Genomic DNA, 7767 nt, shown 5'->3' on the forward strand with positions numbered 1-7767 from the left:
CTGATAGAAGAGCAACTTTGACTGAAATAACCACTCGTTACAACCGAGGTATGCAGCAAAGCATTTGTGAAGCCACAACACGCACAACCTTGAGGCGGATGGGCTACAACAGCAGAAGACCCCACCGGGTACCACTCATCTCCACTACAAATAGGAAAAAGAGGCTACAATTTGCAAGGGCGCACCAAAACTGGACAGTTGAAGACTGGAAAAATGTTGCCTGGTCTGATGAGTCTCGATTTCTATTGAGACATTCAGATGGTAGAGTCAGAATTTGGCGTAAACAGAATGAGAACATGGATCCATCACGCCTTGTTACCACTGTGCAGGCTGGTGGTGGTGGTGTAATGGTGTGGGGGATGTTTTCTTGGCACACTTTAGGCCCCTTAGTGCCAATTGGGCATCATTTAAATGCCACGGCCTACCTGAGCATTGTTTCTGACCATGTCCATCCCTTTATGGCCACCATGTACCCATCCTCTGATGGCTACTTCCAGCAGGACAATGCACCATGTCACAAAGCTCGAATCATTTCAAATTGGTTTCTTGAACATGACAATGAGTTCACTGTACTAAAATGGCCCCCACAGTCACCAGATCTCAACCCAATAGAGCATCTTTGGGATGTGGTGGAACGGGAGCTTCGTGCCCTGGATGTGCATCCCACAAATCTCCATCAACTGCAAGATGCTATCCTATCAATATGGGCCAACATTTCTAAAGAATGCTTTCAGCACCTTGTTGAATCAATGCCACGTAGAATTAAGGCAGTTCTGAAGGCGAAAGGGGGTCAAACACAGTATTAGTATGGTGTTCCTAATAATCCTTTAGGTAAGTGTATATATTAGGGGTGTAACGATTCATTCGTTTTCTCGATGCATCGATTACAAATCCTGACGATGCATATGCATCGATCTTGAAACATGTATTTCGAATTGTGAATCGTTTATTTCGGTCAATATTCGATTTAAAATGCTAAGAATCGAATAATTTGCGATTCTATATCGATTCAGTGCTTTAAAACATAAAAACAGTCATTAAATGACTACATGCGCGAATTAATGAGGCGTTGTGCGGCGTCATTTCGCGTCCTCACAGCTCTCACATACTCGCTGCACTCTTTACCATCTTTCACTGGATTTCGCTCGCGCTCGGTCCCATATAGCTCTCATCTACAGATTTTTGAGCAGTCCATGTTTGAGCTCTCCTCAGGACAGCCATTGGTGTTCACATGAGCAGATGACAGCTCTCTATCGAGAAAGCAAGCCATTGATAAAGCTGCCATATCATTGCGCGGTCACTGCTATGAAACAACGCGTTCGTTGCGTGGAAACGTCACCGTTATTTTCTTTAAGATAAGATACTGAAGTTTTACGGAAATGGGTCATACCCGTCCTGAGCAGTTAAAGTAAAACCCCACTTATTCAAGGGTGCGCATTTATTAGATGGAAAGAGAAAACGTATAATAGGTCTCTAAAATGTACACCGATTAATCATGAATGATGAATGAAATGTAACTTAATGTCGTTAAACTGAACTGATGAAATAACTACAACATTAATTACACTGAAATAAGAGCGTGTGGTTTATCCATCAATCAGATGCGCATAGCACAAGTAGACAGCCGGCGCGTTTTCTTTCAGAATCACAAGGAAAATGTTCAGTCGGATAAAGAGAAAACAGAGTATAGCTATTCCATGAGGAAACGTTAGTTAAGGTTTTAGTTGGGAAAGTTCATGGTATTTTTAGTCTCACAATGGAAGGATGTTTAATGTAGGAACACTTTAAGGTTGTGTATCCATTCCTACAAAATAGTTAGCATGATGAACTATACTTTTAAAGCCTTTTTAAATCTTGGTTTACATTTTTACAAATGCTAATTTATAGGCTTTGGAAATATTTTTTATAAGAATAGATTCATTAAAAACTAACATGAACTAACGTTAACAATAGACAAAATGTCGTTGTTTTTTTTTTCTTTCTTTTTGTTCCCACTCTCTGACCCCCGAAGCCAGCTGTATAATTCACACCCTGACTAAGACCCATTGGGGGAAGCATTTAAATAATCGAATGCATATAAAAAATTAAGAATCGAATCGAATTAATCGAATCGCATCGAATTTTAATGTGAATCGCATCGAATCGAATCTTTCTGAATTTGCAAAAATCGTTCTTGAATCGAAAACCTATGAATCGTGAATCGAATCGATTCACTGCCTACCCAAAGATTCACAGCCCTAGTATATATATATATATTTGTGTCTTTACTGTGCATCCAAAAAGTTTTGCAGTCATAACCACCAATAATTTCTTCCCTCAAAATGCATTTTTTGGGGATTGAGTCTCAAAAAGTTCTGCTTGAGTTTGATTTTTAAACTGCTTGAAAAACTTTCTTGAAAGTGCTGTGCTGTGGAAACAGACCAACAGAAACATGAACTGAGTTTAACTGAGAACACTCAATTATTCAACAATATTGTTGATCTGCCTTACTTCAGGTGGACGATGACGCAACTTCTTGTATTATTTTCATGTTATCAAGCTGCTTTGATACAATCTGTATTGTAAAAAGCGCTATATAAATAAAGGTGACTTGACTTTAAACGTTTGAAATCACAAAAGTATTCGCATTTTTAAGGTTTCTCAGGCAAACACAAAAGAAAAAGGTTTTCGAACCATTTTGAGGCTCAATCAAAACAAAAAAAATGTGTGGTTTTCCTTGCAAACTCTTTTTTTTCTTCAATGCACAAAGACAAAAATAGTTCAAATCAACTTTAATAGTGATGCTAAACACCTTCAAATGATTCTTGAGCAAATGAGCACAAGAAATAACAGTACACACACCATGGGCAACAGAGACTAGTCAGCAGAACTGATTAAACCCGCCGCTATCTCAGCATCTCCTGCTTTAAACACCCGAGGCAAACATCCAGACACTCATTTCTCTTCACCAACTTCCAGAGTTTGTCTCTTTCGTTCAACGCTCTTTCTGTGACGCTGACTTTATGAATTCCGCCTCCAGACGGGCCGATTTGCAGTTTGGAAACACATCCCACCTTTTAATGTGTCAATCCTGATGATTGGAGACGTGAAAAGTAGGACAGGCTTTAAGACACCGTGAGCGGAGAGAGAGAGAGAGAGCTTATCCGTGCTGAGGGAAAATAAGCAAACTTTACAGAAACAAAAGCTTTCAGAAAACTTTCACAGCAACAGAGAAGGATCTAAAGGTGCCTGACCTAAAGAAGAAAACCTGCATCTTCTTCAGGAAAGCGACGAACAAAAGCAAACACACACAAACTCAGGACTTTGTATGGTGCATTTGGTGGAAATACGATAAAATGTTATTACAGAATGTCACAGACTGTCATTTTTTGATAACACATGACTTTCTTTCAAAAAATGTACCTACGTTCCTGGCTGTCAAAATTGTATTATGCCACTTTTATGGTGCTTTCTTTGTCACTTTGGATTAACTTTGTATTGTATTTTTCAAAAATCTTGTGATGTGAGCCGTAAACTCGCTGATTAAAGTGTTCGTTCATCTAAAAATGTAAACTCTATCAGTAATTACTCTCCCTCATGTTGTTGAACACCGTAAGACTTTCGTTCATCTTCGCAACACAACTTAATATTTTTGATTAAATCTGAGAGCTGATCACTCCTCCATAGGCTTCTGTGTTATTGAAACTTGCCGGCCCAGAAAGTTAGTAAAGACAATGTTTAAAAGCTTAGATTCTGGGTTGTACGTCAGAACGTAGGCTCGCTATTGGCCGAAGCTGGTCATGTGTGTGATGCTGGCCAATAGTGAGCCTACGTTCTGACGTACAACCCAGAAGCTAAGATTTTAAACATTGTCTTTACTAACTTTTCAGATTTAATCAAAAATCTCTTAATTTGTGTCCCGAAGATGAACGAAAGTCTTACGGGGTTGAACAACATGAGGGAGAGTAATTACTGACAGAGTTTTAATTTTTGGGTGAACTAACACTTTAACTACCCTTTACTAACCAACTAGTCTCGACTGTTTCCTGAAGACGTAGTAACATGGTCGAGTAATAACTTCTGCAAACTAATTTATTCCAGATCTCAGAGATACTGCTGTAACGACCATGGCATCTAATGGCTGATTCACCGTTTGTGTTCCATGTTATTTTGCTTTATTTGATGTATGATTCATCGCCGGCAAAATTATAAACGCAACACTTTTGTTTATATTCTAAAACAATCTGTTTCTGTTATATTGTAAAACAAAACATTATTTAATTATAATTTTATTTTACAGTAAATTACTAGAAATATATTACAATTGTAATACTGTTGTACTGTAAAAAAATATATAATAATAATTTTATTTTGTAGTACAATTGAAAAATAAAATTATTATTAAATATTAACTTAACATATTATAATATTTTAATTTTAATATTTTAATAATAATAAATATTATCTTATTTAATATTTTCATTTCATAATAATAATAAAATCATCATTATACACTGAACAAAATTAAAAACGCAACACTTTTGTTTTTGCCCCCATTTTTCATGAGCTGAACTCAAAGATCTAAGACTTTTTCTCTGTACACAAAAGGCCTCTCTCTCAAATATTGTTCACAAATCTGTCTAAATCTGTGTTAGTGAGCACTTCTCCTTTGCCGAGATCATCCGTCCACCTCACAGGTGTGGTGTATCAAGAGCAGCAGGATTATTGCACAGGTGTGCCTTAGGCGGTCCACAATAAAAGGCCACTCAAAAGTGGTAGCCTCGTGAGACCATCCTGATCTCGCGAGCTTTCAAGGTTTCACTCGCAGATCAGTCTGGATACTTTCCGTTAAAGAAAATTTGGGAGCAGTTCACCAAACGAACGTCCAATCAGCGTTGGCTTTGAGGCGGGTTGAGGTGTGACGCAACGAGAAGCGCGACAGTTCAGTCTAAAGAACATGTCGGCTTCAGCGGATGAAACTAGCATCAGCGTGGCTATCGAGCAAGTTTTATCGGAATTACAGAGTATTTCTTCACTGAAAGAAGAGCAAAACACTGCTCTGGAGGCTTTTCTCAGAGGAAAAGATACGCTCTGTTAGTACGTCATATGCTTCGTTGATCTGATTGGTTGATTTGGCCCGTCTATCACCAACATAGGCCAATCAGCTAACCAGTATTTTCGCCCCTTACCAAAACTACTTCAACGGAAGGTTTCCAGATGGATATGCGGAGCAAATCCATCTGGCGGAGTCAGGTTACAAAAGTGGTGCGTTTAGCATTTTGTTCAGTGTATGTTCCGCTTTAAAAAAATGTTTTACAGTAGATTAAAATGCATATACATTTAAGCAGAACGAAAGCTATAGAATGTTAGCTTGCTTATTGTGCCCAAGAGCAGATCTATTGAAGTCTACATGTCATTTAAGTAAGTATTTCAAGACATTTGTCAGGTTTTGTTCTTAAAACCCTCTTGTGTGTAGGACTTATTTCTTACACATCTTATCCCATGCCTCCGTTGTTAATACCAAAACGTCATTTTAGAGCTTGAGTCAGACTTGAGCCATTTATAGCAGAAAATGCAGTTATTAGAGAGAGAGAGAGAGAGAGAGAGAGAGAGAGACATTAAGTGTGTGTGAATTAACTGAGTCTGTGCATCTCTTAGTATTCTGCAGAAGTGTCTCTACTAAGAGAAACTGTAAGTTTAGGTGCTTCAAGAACAGTGCCGTTAATTCCTCGCTAATGAGAAATGCCATGTAGCTTTTAAGTTGCTAAACTATTTTACCGATTATATCGTCAGAGCTGCACTGAAAACATGTTTCTGTGCGAGTGTGTGTGTGTGTGTGTGTGAGTGAGTGAGTGAGTGAGTGAGTGAGTGAGTGAGTGAGTGAGTGAGTGAGTGAGTGAGTGAGTGAGTGAGTGAGTGAGTGAGTGAGTGAGTGAGTGAGTGAGTGAGTGAGTGAGTGAGTGAGTGAGTGAGTGAGTGAGTGAGTGAGAGTGTGTGTCTGTGTGTGTGTGTGTGTGTGTGTGTGTGAGTTTGTGTGTCTGTGTGTGTGTGTGCGAGAGCGGGAGAAAGAGAGTATGTCCTTTCTGTACATAATAAAAACAATAATATAATAATAATAAAACCTAATTGTGTGGCAAAAACATGGAACTAATTTGTCGTTTTAATCCTATTGTTTTTACTATATTTATTTGTTGGGTCAGTGTCATTCTGGGTTTTGGTTCTGTTGCTGTTGTCGTCGGCTGTAAAGACCTTTGAAGTTACAGAAATCATTTGGCGAAGTGATATGAAACTCAAAGGTTTTTGAGTCAAAACCTGCTGGAACTACTTTAGCCGTGAGTTTCCCTGAATATAATTGAACACCTTAGAAAATTTGTTAACCAATCAGATTCATTAACTAAACCTAAATCGATGATGGAAAAATCATTTTGTTATTTAAAAAAAAGCTAAAATAATGTACAATATAAATAACAGAAAAATAACTAAAAATTCTAAAACCGAAGAGAAAAATACATTAAAGCTAAATATATATATATATTAAAAAACTGATAAAAATGACAAAAGCACAAAGCAAAATTCCTAAAACTAAAAAATAACATGAAAATTATTTTCTATAAAAATAAAAGCTAATTTAAAATATGAATAAATAATAAATAAATAAAAGAGTAATACATGTTTTGAAAAAGCCTGAGGAAATCAAAATTGACATTTTTATGTAAACTGTTCAATTAGTTATTTGGGGAGGAAGCAAAAAAATTAATTCTTCTTTAATTAATACTTATATTAATATTCTACTCAAACATTCGACTCAAGTTCAACAACAGCAACATCTCGACTCTCCAGAAACACTTAAACAAAAGTTGCTGGTGAAAACAGAAAGTGAGGCAATAATAACACAGCAAAAATGTTGCATATTTACATGAAACTTTGATAACCGCCACAACAGTCTCCCAAAAGCAGCACGTGCACTTAAACACGGCAAGACCTGTTAGTCAAAAGTTGTGAAGTTGTAAAAAAGACTTGATCTACTTCCTAAAACCAGCACAGAAACCTCACAGAGTCCTTTTTTAACAGCTAGATGTCCCTAAAATGAACCTAAAAGTCACTCTTTGATATCAATACAACTTATTTTAACATGAAGCATCTATATTTCAAAGTCGCTGAGGAATTCTGGGAAATTATGCACTCAGAAGACATTTAATAAGTACATTTCAGCCCTCCGTTGCATCCGTATAAAGCGTCACAGAAGAGAGCAGAAAGCTGCACCACTGTGACCCAGACGTTTGATTGACAGCTCCATTCGCCAGGGTGTCACACTCTCGGTTATGACATCATCAGCACTGACTGCGAATCAATGGCAAGAGCGTCTCTACGGCAACCAGAGACGACGCTGGGCCACTTTGCCCGTTTCCTTTCAGCACACGAACTCACTGAAGTGTCACACACACACACACACACACACACACACAAACACACACTTTAATGTCGAGCACTTTAACTGTTCAAATGCAATCATATTGTTTGATTTGGGGCGTTATCCCATGAAGAGGCATTTTACAAAGTCTTGATGTAGTTTCAGGCTCCACTAGAACAGGTTTTCCTGCTTGAATGTTGATTATTCTCCTCATATTCTCCAGTGTTGCGGCTCCTCTCTTCCCAGTCTGTCAGTAACGCTCTGGACTGTGTTTTCTGAACGCATCGTTAGCCAACTACGGTTCTGGAGTTGCGTAATTATCATCAGTTTAACGCGTCGGTGTTTCCCAAAACCATCGTTCCAACGAACATTCGCAA

The sequence above is a fragment of the Rhinichthys klamathensis genome, unplaced genomic scaffold, assembly GCF_029890125.1.
Source record: "Rhinichthys klamathensis goyatoka isolate OS25496 unplaced genomic scaffold, OSU_Roscu_1.1 h1tg000947l_1, whole genome shotgun sequence".
NCBI lineage: Eukaryota > Metazoa > Chordata > Actinopteri > Cypriniformes > Leuciscidae > Rhinichthys > Rhinichthys klamathensis.